Below are 12,585 nucleotides of genomic sequence, written 5' to 3' on the forward strand. Positions count from 1 at the left end.
TGTGTTTCCCACGAAAATAAAATGGGAGTGAATACAGGAATGCGCGGGCAGCATGGCGCCAAAGATGGTGCTCGAGGAAGACGGTGTATATATTGCAGAGCCTAAGTCCAGGGAATTTAGCTTGGTCACGAGAGCTAAAAACCTGCCCAAAGCTGAAAAGCCTGCAATTTGAAGGCCTGACCCGCCGTATAAGCCAACCCCAGAAGCTTTCGCTGGGTAGAACCCCCAGGGCGCCGAGGGCGGGGCCGGAAGCCGTAGAGGAGGCTGCCGCAGAGGCTTCTGGGGAGTGTAGTCTTTCAGGCGAACAGGCAGAGGGAACTGAGATTTGACTCGGGAACCCCTGCCTGTTTGTGCACCGGTATTTTATGAATAGAGGCCGGGACGCTGTCACTACAATAGCCACTGTCCTAGTAAATTAACCGCGCGGGTCGGAAGGGGCTCCAGGAAGGCCAGTGGGAAGGGAGTCCGTGAGGATTCTGGGAACTGCAGTCCTGGCATAGATGAGCTGCGGCGGCAGGATGGAGATGTCACTCTGGCCCAGGTGAGCGAGGCCTGCCCAGCAGTTGGCCCCTTGGTGTCTCTCCCATGCGGGAGGAGGGCCTAGGGTTGAGACCCGGGGAGAAGTGTGGCCGCTCCGGCCGGTGGGCTCCTGAGGTTCTGTACTTGAAGAGGGCGGGGCTCCAGGCGCGCCTTTCGGTTGGAAAATTGGGTTGAGACTCCTTTAGCCGGGAATTCCTGAATTGCCGTTCGCTTTGCAGACCTTCCTTCTGCTGGGGTGAGAGACCTGGAACTCAGTTTTCTTTTTTGAAAAGGGAGGTGGGTATAATCTGCGCCAAGCAATTTCAGATTAGGGGGCAGCTCCAGCGCGCATCCCTGACATTTATTTGGGCTATAGGGATGAGTTCAGCCAGGGCCGGATAGACATCCGTGGGGTGGAGAGTTGGGGCGGTTAGGGCCATAAATCTCTGGATGTTTTTTGGCTTGGGAGTGAGGCTGGAAAGACAGGCTCCCTGCCCGTCCCTCCCCCCAGCCTCCTGTGTATAGGCATTAGGCATATGAATTGGAGATTGCACTTGAATTTGCCTCTGTGTGGATTGAGTTCTGAACCACTGCAGCTGCTGACCCTTGACACCCCTGAAAGGAGCTCAGGGTGGAGATTAGGAGTGAGGCACTCTGCTCTCTGGGAAAACCTGGCAGAACAGGCTTTCAGATAGATGTTTTCAGGAGAAGATTTTATGAGCCCAATTCTTGTATCTCTTCAAATCTAGAAAAGCACTAAAACCCTTCATGGTGACACCCGCTCCTCGTGACTAGCAGTAACCCCGAGATTAGTTCCAAAGTTTTGTAAAATGTGTGCTTGGTTGCATGGACCTCCCCTCTTCACCAAAATCACATATACACCGACATTCCCCCCAGCCTCTTAGGAGTGGAATTTTGAAATGCTGCCTCCTGGGTTATAGTTCTCATCCCCCCCCACCCCCAAATAAAACAACTCTCAGCTTTTAGGTTGTGCATATTCTTTTGAGTCGACAGACAGGCAGAAGGCAAAGCTACTTCCTTGGTTTGCACTTAACGAGGCCGTGACGCATGGACAAATGACATCTAAAACAGAAACTTTTTGTAACACCTGAGCAAGACACGCTGACCATGGAAGCTGTGCTTTGGGGTAGGAGCTAGGTTTGGGGTTAACCTGCTGCAGCCAGTTTCCTGCTGACCCTTTGAGATAAACTATCTGGTCAATGAGCCTTAATTGGCTGAAAGACGAGGCAGCCCCCCTCAGTCTTCAAATTCTTGAGGTCCAGGAGAGTTCCCAGCCAGACACATGCACAGATGGGGTCTCAAGTCAACCTCTAGTAACCTTGGCCTCATTATAATCTCATTATAATACTATTAGCATTGCATTTTGACACCCCCCCCACCAATCCCCACCCACTGTGGGTTTGGCTTAGGTGCTTATTGGAAGGATTCAAATGGAGTCCATGGAAGCTCAAATGAGGAATTATAGATGACATCATAGAGGAGGGGAAAAGGGGGCATCACCCTCAACCAAACCCCAGAAGATATTAACAACCAAAACTGCCCCTGTTTGCTCCTCACTGGCCTAAATAAACTTCTTTGATCTCTTTACACAGTACTGTGCTTCCAATAAACTCTGTACCTTTACAATCTTAATCTCTTTGTTGAATTTCTTCCTGAAAGAAGGCCACTGAGGTCCTCCTGTTGGCTGAAATCAGGAGCACTTACTTGGGTGCTGCGTCTCTATTTATTTATTTATTTATTTATTTTTCTTTTTAGGGCCACGCCCATGGCACATGGAAGTTCCCAGGCTAGGGGTCGGTTGAATTAGAGTTACAGGTGCCAGCTTTACGCCACAGCGAGGGATCCGAGCCACGTCTACAACCTACATAGCAGCTCACAGCAACACCGGATCCCTGACCCACTGATCAAGGCCAGGGATCGAACCTACACCCTCATGGATACTTGTCAGATTCATTTCTGCTGTGTCACCATGGGAACTCCCATGGAATCCCTAGCGTTTTTAAGAAGTGGGAAGGTTTGGGCCTGGGGCAGACATCCTCCAGTGCTGGGGCCTGCATCTAAGTGGTTTTTTTGAGTGGGGACAGGTCTGCTTCTCTGGGACCTGTTGTCCTAGGGTGTGTCCTTGTCCTGGGCCCACTCTGCTTTATAACCAAGATCCCAGGTTTGGCTATAATGGAAGTGGCTAGTTTGGCTAAGTCTCCTTTCGTTGTATGCTTTTCTCTCATGTGTTGGGAGTCACACCTCTAGTTTGGGACTTACCAGGGTTTAGGTAGGGTGGGGACCTCTGAGGGCTGTTGGCCGACTATCCAAAATCACTTCTGGTATCTGGTGAGGCCCAAGTAGCAGTAAGGACAAGTTTTTAACCCACCCAGTAGAACAGTACAGTAAACTCACATGGACCTGGCATCGGATTCAGCATTTATCGATTCACAGACAGTCTTATTCTGTGTATATCCCCTCAACTTGTGCGTGGATACACCTTGAGAACTGCCACACCCCATAGGGGCTGGCCATCATTGACGTGACCACTCACCCAACTGGCTAAGGGCACAGCACTCCACAGCTAGGGATCAAATCTAGGCGCTTTCTCGCTCTGTTACCTTGGGCAAGATTTATAACTCTGCCTGTGTTTATCAGGAGACCTAACTCATGGGGCCTTTGAGAGGCAAAACTTGTGTGCTGCCTGGAATTGTCCCTGGTGTAAAGTAAGAATTTAATAAGTGTTTATCATTACCACTGCTAATAAAGGATGATTTCTCTATTTTTTTTTTCTTTTTCTTCTTTAGGGCTGCACCCATGTCATATGGAAATTCCCAGGCTAGGGGTTGAATCAGAACTGCAGCTACTGGCCTATGCCACAGCCACAGCAACGCCAGATCCAAGCTGCACCTGTGACCTATGCTGCAGCTTGCTGCAATGCCGGATCCTTAACCCACTGAGTGAGGCCAGGAATTGAACCTGCATCCTCACGGATGCTATATTGGATTCTTAACCTGATGAGCCACATTGGGAGCTCCAATTTCCCTATTTAATAGCAGGGTCAGGCTGTTTTCTGATGCCCATATTTGACTCTGTCCCCAGGAAGTTGTCTACATTCTCCTTTAATAGATCTGAGGGGTTTGTTTGTTTGTTTGTTTGTTTGTTTGTTTGTTTTAGAAGAGGAGCACTGCTCATTTTAAGCTTGAGGATTTTTAGTCTAAGTTTCTAGGAGTCAAGAGACCATCCTGAAGCTCACACTGCCTGTTTCATCCTCAGGTTCCCCTCGCATCCCTGCCTGTCCAGAGAGAATTGTGTAGAGTTGGAGGGGACTTCTTGCAGGTGGGTACCGCTCAGCTTCCATGTTTCTGCAGTGTCTTCTGTTCTCCAGACCTTGGGTAAATTTCATTTTCTCGTCATGATGTTTGGTGCCCTGCCAGGGTCCCATCGAAGGCTCAGAGGACCTGCTTGTTTCTACAGGATGCCAGGGCAGGAAAAGGGTCTTTACAGGAAATACTACCCCAGATGAGAGCTGTCATTCACATGACCACCGCCCTTGTCCCAGCAACATTTCATCCTGGTTGCTGGATACTCAAGACAGCTCTTGTGAAATAAAAAACTGATAACTGCCATTTATTGGGCAGTTGTTCTTTGCCAGGCACTGGGCTTTACAATCTCTGTAATATTTTATTCCCTCAGCACTGAAAGTTAGGAATCACAACTGCCAATTACAGAAGAAATGGCATGTTGCAGAGGGTAAGCGACATTTACTGTGTCACTTGGCTGGGGTCAGGTGGAGTCAGGGTTTGAAGCTCGATCAATAACCAACATCCTGCAATTCTTATTTCATTCCAAGTCCCTCATCCCTCATTTTTTATTTTCTTGGCTAAAGTATTTGAAAGCAAATCCCAGACATATCATTTCACCTGTAAATACTTTCATAAGCAATTCTATTGGGAAGGACTGTCTTTGAAAATGTGATCACAATAATAAAATTATTATTACACACTAAATAAAATTAACAATAATTCTTGGAGTTCCCATGGTGGCACAGTGGAAAGGAATCCGACTAGTATCTGTGAGGATGCGGGTTTGATCCCTAGGCTTGCTCAGTGGATTGGGGATCCAGCAATGTCATGAGCTCCGGTGCAGGTCGCAAATGCGGCTTGAATCCCGTGTTGCTATGGCCATGGCATTGGCTGGTAGCTGTAGCTCCAATTCAGTCCCTAGCTTGAGAACTTCCATATGCTGTGGGTGTGGCCCTAAAATGCAAAAAAAAAAAAAAACCCAACCAAATCCAAAGCCAAAAAAACCCCAAAAAACCAAAAAACACCCAGTAATTCCTTAATGTCTTCTTAATTGTTTGCTTTAAACATTTCCCATTTCTTTTAAAAATGTCATTCTATAGAAAAAGGCAAAAAAAGAAAAAAAGTCATTTTACAAGTTCAGACCCTGCACTTTTTTTTTTTTTTTGGATGCTGATTATTTTATGGATAAATTGCAGATAGACTGCCTTGTTCCAATGTCCTGGCTTTCTGAATGACTGGTAGCTTCTTACTCATTTTCATCATTGAATTCCAAATTACGGGGTGGCTGGCCTTGGGGAGGTCTTTGTGGTCTGCACCCTGGGTGGGGGGTGCTTGGTGGTGGTCTCAGGAGGAGGTGGGGGAGGACAGTGATGATAATGGTGTCTTGGCGGGGGCGGTCTCTGCTGAAGTCCATCACCTTGGCTTTCACCATTAGGAGGGGGTCTAGGTGGTGGTCCTTCAGGTCCTCCAGGAGCTGGTCTTGGAAACTCCTCATAGGTGCTCTGATTTGAGTTGTCCACATCAAAATTGGATGTGGTGATGTCGTGGTCTCCTGGGCCAAGCCTAAGTGTCGCCTTACGAGGCTCGGATGTTCCGTGCAAACCAGATGTCCCTCTGGTTCTGCCCACGGGCCCTCACCTCTGCTACCTGCCCATCAGAGGTGTGGAATTCTGCCAGCCCTCCATCCCCCACCCCTGCTAAGCAGACACTCTCACCTTGCCTCGCCATCTCGGAGCATGACTCCCAAGAGCCAAACCCTACATTCTTAAGAGTTCAGGTGAGAAGCATGAGAGGGGGAAGTTTCTGGAATTCAAGGAGGCAAATTCTTTTTCTCTTCCTTTTCTCTTTACCTGTGACTGATCTCTGGTAATGACTGCAGCTTCCACCCTTTGTAGTGAACTGGAGCTTTGACTTTTTGCTGCCTTGTTTCTGAGTTTCCCATCGACCTGATTAGCTATGGAGTCCTCTCAATTCTGTCTTGGATTCTGCTTTATTCTTTTCCCGCCTTTCAGCTCTGCTGCGCTGCTACCCAGATTTCGTGTCTTCTCCACTTTCTGGCTCACCTTTCATCCTGCCTTTTGAGTTGTTCCTCTGAGGCAAAAATAATGATTATGCTGCTTACTTGATCCAACCCCCCCAACTTACACAGAATAAAGAATTTCAGGATGTGACTGCTACTCATTAACCCCACTGTTTCTCTTTGGTCCAAATCTCCATTGTCTCTCCCCAGGGTTATTTCAGCAGTCTTTAAGTGGTTTTACTTGCCTCTATACTGTCTCCTTAAGTTTTTTTCCTAGTCTACCAGCCAGAGCGAGCTTTTATTTTATTTTTTTATTTTTATTTATTTTATCTTTTTGCCATTTCTTGGGCCGCTCTTGCAGCACATGGAGGTTCCCAGGCTAGGGGTCTAACCAGAGCTATAGCCGCTGGCCTACAGCGCAGCCACGTGGGATCCAAGCTGTGTCTTTGACCCACACCACAGCTCACGGCAACGCCAGATCCCCAACCCACTGGGCAAGGCCAGGGATCGAACCTGCAACCCCATGGTTCCTAGTCAGATTCGTTAACCACTGCGCCACGATGAGAACTCCCAGAGAGAGCTTTTAAACTGTAAAGCAATCATGTAATTCCTCTGCTCAGAATTCTCCAACAATTTCTCCTTTCACTCCTAATGAAATCACAACCAGCATGCTGCCAGGCTGCAGGTGATCTTAACTTACTCCTTCTATTTTCTTATAATCGAGGTACAGTTGATTTATATTCTTATATATGTTTCAAGGATACAACAGAATGATTCACCATTTTTTTGTGTTGTTTGTCATTTTTTTAGGGCCTCACCTGCGGCATGTGGAAGTTCCCAGGCTATGGGTCAAATCAAAGCTACAGCTGCCGGCCTATGCCACAGCCACAGCAACATCAGATCTGAGCTAAGTCTGTGACCTACACCACAGCTCACAGCAATGCCAGATCCTTAAACCACTGAGTGAGGCCAGGGATCGAACCCGCAACCTCATGGTTCCTAGTTGGGTTCATTTTCGCTGTGCCACGATGGGAACTCCTCTTCTGCCCATTTTTTAATTGAATTGTTTCATTTTTGATATTGAGTTGTATGAGCTGCCACTACTTCTAGTTTTTATTTGGACTTTTGGATTCTAGGATACAATCATGACAGCTCAAAGATAGGTTTATCTACCATAGATCAGTTTTATTAACTTTCTTCGTATACCTCCAGTAAAAAAAAAAAAAAAAATTGTATTGGAGTTCCCTTGTGGCCCAGTGGGTTAAGGATTTGGCATTGATTGTCACTGCAGCATCTTGGGTTGCTTCTGTGGCATGGGTTCAATCCCTGGCCTGGGGGCTTCTTCATGCCACAGATGTAGCCAAGAAAAAATTTTATTGAAGTATAGTTGATTTCTGCTGTCCAGCAAAGTGATTCAGTTATATATAGTCTTCAAATATTCTTTTCCACAATTGTTGATCGCAGGATATTGAATATAACTCTCTGTGCCATGCAGTAGGATCTTGTTGTTTATCCATCCTATATATCCTCCAATATTTTTTATAAGAAGATGATCAGAGATTAAACATACATATTTAAACCCTGCTCTCCACCCCTTATCTTTCCTAAAAGGGTCCTTGTTAAACCAATTTTTTTTTTTTTTTTTTTTTTTTTTTTTTTTTTGTCTTTTTAGGGCTGTACCCATGGCGTATGGAGGTTCCCAGGCTAGGGGTCAAATCAGAGCTGTAGCCACTGGCCTATGCCACAGTCACAGCAATGCCAGATCTGAGCCACGTCTGTGACCTACACCACAGCTCATGGCAGTGCCAGATCCTTAACCCACTGAGCAAGGCCAGGGATTGAATCTACATCCTCATGGGTGCTAGTCAGATTGTTTCTGCTGAACCACGATGGAAACTCCTAAACTGAACTTTTTAATTGATGTGTAATAAAATATATCCACCTCTTCCTCACTGGCTTTTGGAGTTTATGTTTTTTTTTTTTTTTTTCTTTTTAAGTAGGTCAACCTTTCCTCAAGATTTGCTATCAGAACATGAGAGATGGTGGAATAATACAGTGCTTTTGATACTGTCACTTTCAGTCGCATTTCATTGTTCAAGGCAAGTTATGAGATCAAGGCTGATGTCAGGGGCAGAGAATTATATAGAGAAACAGATATTTGGGAATAATGATAAAACCTACTGCAAAGAGCCTACAGGCCAGAAAGGAATGAGGTAAAGGAAAATGCTATGAACCCCGAGAACTGAGACTTCACGTGTATTGAATGAGGAGAGTATGAGAGGTCAGGGTCTCTGCTGAAGAGGCGTAGGCTTAGGGCCCCAGGCAGGGTCCCAGCAGCATCACGTGGCTTCTCCATCCCACAGGTCCTGGCCGCATGGAAACAAGATGGGCTTTGACATGTAAATTTTGGAGGAATCAGACCAGGCAGTGGAAATTGATCTTGAGGTGAAGTAACTTCTAGAAGGCCTCCTGGCAGGATTTCAAGGCAAATACTTGGGCTGGCTCTAGGGCCATGACGTTGCCTGATCCTTCTGCCTGGGGGAGCAGGACTAGGAGGAGGTGTGGCCTTTGGAGAACAGCGGAGACGTGGAGACCATGGAGACTGGGGCTCAGAATCATCAGGCAAAAGGTGAGCGCTCTTGAGGGTCTGAAGAGGGGAAGGGGGGGCCTCGGGGCTCCAGGTTCACTGCTGCTGCCTTAGTGACCACAGCTGTGGAAAGGGCCGATTTCTTCATTTCAGGGGTGGAGGAGCTGCTCTAGGGGCACCATGGGAGCCCAGGTTTCTCATAGCTTCTTTTTCCTTCTCTAGGTTTGCCTTTTTTTTTTTTTTGCCTCGCCAAAGGCATACAGAGTTCCCAGGCCAGGAATCAGGTCCACGTCACAGTTGCGACCTATGCCACATTGGATCCTTAACCTGCTGCGCCAGGTGAGGGATTGAACCTGTGTCCCAGCGGTCCAGAGACGCCACTGGTCCCATTGCCCCACAGTGGGAATTCCTAGGTTTGCCTTCTAATGATGCTGACGGGCCTCAAGAAAAAAACGGAGGGAAAGCCCTAAACACTGGTGAGTTGGGATTATGTTTATTTATTTTCTGAAAAGCTGGCTCTTTTTCCAGAGAATGGGTATATCTTCTCTTTCCTGGGAAGGGAAAAGGCCAACAGCATTGAGGCAGTTTGTGTCTGTGTTGGGCACGGTGTTGGCCACTTCATACTGGTTTCTGCATTTGTGTGTTTTATTTTCCTTGCTGAACAACAAACCCAAGATTAATCTTGTGTCCAAAAAACTTTAAAACATAAGGTATATTTTTGAAAAACTGAAATTATTAAAAATGTAAAATGTACTATTAAATTTCCTGCACATCCACACTAATGATACTGTCTTTCTACTTTTTTTTTCTTTTTTAGTATTGAAATTTTCAAACATATCTAGATGTAGAGAGTGTAGTAATAACAGGTGAGGGTACCATTAACCAGCTCAATGCTCTTCTGTAATGGCCAATCCTGTTTCATTTCTGCCCCTCACACATCCCTCATTAGACTATTTTATTTTATTTTATTTTATTTTATTTTTTTTGCTTTTTAGGGCTGCACCTATGGAGGTTCCCAGGCTAGGGGTTGAATGGGAGCTACAGCTGCCAGCCTTCGCCACAGCCACAGTAGTGCCAGATCTGAGCTGCATCTGTGACCTATACCACAGCTCACAGCAATGCTGGATCCTCAATCCACTGAGCGAGGCTGGGTATTGAACCTGAAACCTCATGGTTCCTAGTCAGATTCGTTTCCGCTGCACCACAACGGGAACTCCTGATTGGACTATTTCAGACAAATCTTAGATATCATAACATCTTCTCCATAGTTCTTAACAATAGCTGTGAGAGGAAATCAACACAATTTATTTCAGAGAAGGTCTAGCTCAGAGGGGTGTGTGATTTGTGCATGCCACACTCATCTGGTCTGTGGCAAAGCCAGGGTTTAAACTCAGTTTTCTCTGACTCTCAAACTCTTGCATCTCGTAATGGGTTGCTCCTGGATTCTTTCTGCCACGTAAATCCCCATCTGAAAATGTGGGAGTGTATTTTCCCACCCTAGGGAATGGGCCTGTATTATTTGGTGAATGACTCATATAAAATGCTCTCTCTTGATAACAGTGATTTACTCCCACTCCAACAATAACCTACCCTCAACCCACACATCTCTTCTCCACCAGAGGTTTGTTGTATCCTTATGTGTGAGATTCTGCAAGCCAAACCAGTAGATTTATCAATATACCATCCTTATCTTCAAGTAGCCTACAAGTTCTTTGGAAAGATAATGTGTAGAAACAAAAAAATGATGACAGTAATGGTGATTTTTATTTTAATGATCGAAATGGTTACATAATGGTGCAGTATTAGTCATTGCAAAGTGTTAGTCTAAAGCTTTCAAACCAATGTCCAGTCACCCATGTGGACTCAGTCAAACTCACGACACAGGAAAAGCACTTTTGGGATGATGGCGTGAGCAGCTCCTTAGCCTCTCTCTCCTGTGAAACAACCAAATGATTAAAAAAAAAAAATCCAACCATTTAAAGTCTCTGGAAATTGTTCTAGGGACTTATGGCAAACAGAGGAATATTTATTCAAGAAAATCTACTGTATTAGCAAGAGTCTGTGGCATTTGTCCCATGACCTGCTCCCTTCTGGTCACTCTTGGGTTCACTGTAATGGAAGCTGTACTCCAGGTGGGTCTAGCCAAGAAGATGGGACTGTCTTCCCCCAGTTCCCAGTGTTTTTCCCTGGGAGGGGCAGGCTACCAGCAGCCCTCATTCCCCACAGTGTAGCCAACAGGTCTGGGGGAGGGGGGTCTCCCTTTGTCCCAGGCACAGGTGGTCAGAAATCAGGAGGTGGCTTATTGCTTTCTCCCCGGCTTGCTCATATGGTGGACAGAGATCCTGTGCTTAGGAGAAGCAAGCTGGGAAGAAAAGGAGCTGCTACCCCACCCAGTGCCCTGCTTGTTCTTAGAGCAGGGGTGTCACTCAGACGTGGTCTGCCAGTCCTGCTGCCAGCTCTAAGCAGTGGTGCAGAGGTCCTGCCCTGGGGAGAGGCAGGCCATTGGAACAGCGAGGTCTACATCTCTAAGGGGACAGGCTTTCTTTTGGCTTTTTTTTTTCTAGGGGTGCACCCCCGGCATGTGGAGGTTCCCAGGCTAGGGGTCTAATTGGAACAGTAGCCACCAGCCTACACCAGAGCCATAGCCATGCCAGATTGCATCTGCGACCTACACCACAGCTCACAGCAACGCCAGATCCTTAACCCACTGAGCGAGGCCAGGGATCGAACCTGAAACCTCATGGTTCCTAGTTGGGTTCGTTAACCACGGAGCCATGATGGGAACTCCCGGGGACAGGCTTTCTATGGGACAGAGTGGGAAGTTGCAGTCTCAGAGGGCTGTTGAAAACAATGGCGATTTTGGTGGTGAGCAATTAAGTGGAATCTGAGAGGTCCATGATAGCAACAAGTGAAACAGCAGATCAGCCGGAAGTTGAACAGTGAAGCAGGGAAAGAGATTGCCGAGAAGAGCTCTCCTAGGGATCAGAGCAAGTCTCAAATACTGGCCTCAAAACTACTCCTGCAGGAGTTCCCATCATGGCTCAGCGGTTAGCAAACCCAACTAGCATACATGGTGTGGGTTCGATCCCTGGCCTGGCTCAGTGGGTTAAGGATCCAGTGTTGCCGTGAGCTGTGGTGTAGGTTGCAGACATGGCTCAGATCCTGCACTGCTGTGGCTGTGGGGTAGGCTGGCAGCTGCAGCTCCCATTGGACCCCTAGCCTGGGAACCTCCATATGCCACGAATGTGGCCCTAAAAAAGACAAAAAAAAAAAAGAAAGAAAGAAAGAAAGTGAAATCAATATCATGAGGGAAAAATGTTTATAGATCATATATCTGATAAGGGACTTGTATCTAGAATACATAAAGAGCTCTTACAACTCATATTAAGACAGTGCAAGGATGATACACAAGTGGCCAATAAGCACATGAAAAGATGCTGGGCATCATTAGTCATCAGGGTAATGCAAATAAAAACTTTGAGATAGACTCACGCTATCATTTCACACACACTAGGATAGCTTGACTGAAAGTCACATGTAACAAATGTTAGCGAAGATATGGAGAAGTCAGAACTCTCATACACTGCTGCTGGTGGGAATGTAAAACAGTGCAGCACCTTTGGAAGACAGTCTGGCAATTCCTCAAATGATTAAAGTTACCATATGACCCAGCAATATGCCCACCTAACCCACTTCTAGGCATACAGGCAGGAGAAATGAAAGCATATAACCGTATGAAAATGTACGTGGGTGTTTATAGCAGCACTGTTCATGATAGCCAAAGGTGGAAACAACCCAAATGTCTGCTGACTGATGAATAGATAAAGAAAAGTGGTCTGTCCATACAATGGAATAGTATTCAGCCATAAAAAGAAATGAAGTACTGATACATGCTATAGCATGGATGAGCCGTGAGACCATAATGCTAAGTGAAAGAAGGCAGTTACAAAAGACCACATATTATAATTCCCTTTATTGAAATGTTTGGAATGTCTTTCACTTGATGTAGCTCTCTGCTTACCTGCTACTCTTCAGAGAGGCTTTCCCTGAACATCTAGCCAAACTTGCAACCCATTACTCTCAGTTCCTCCTAATTTTTTTCACATCACTCTAATTTTTTTCACATCATATGTATTGGTTTGGTTAACTGTCAA

The 12,585-nt window shown here is 46.2% G+C and overlaps 1 long non-coding RNA gene across 1 annotated transcript; it reads left to right on the plus strand.

The window, feature by feature from the left end:
- Nucleotides 1-602: 602 nt before the first annotated feature.
- Nucleotides 603-8,345, plus strand: LOC146395240 (uncharacterized). Its single transcript, XR_014832120.1, has 3 exons — nt 603-775; nt 3,796-3,858; nt 8,208-8,345. It is a non-coding gene; the product is annotated as an uncharacterized LOC146395240 (long non-coding RNA).
- Nucleotides 8,346-12,585: the final 4,240 nt, after the last annotated feature.

This window comes from Sus scrofa, chromosome 17, assembly GCF_054392235.1.
Source record: "Sus scrofa isolate SSC_HxYL_T2T_F1_AM1 chromosome 17, Sscrofa_HxYL_maternal_Yorkshire_Landrace_v2.0, whole genome shotgun sequence".
Taxonomy (NCBI): Eukaryota; Metazoa; Chordata; class Mammalia; order Artiodactyla; family Suidae; genus Sus; species Sus scrofa.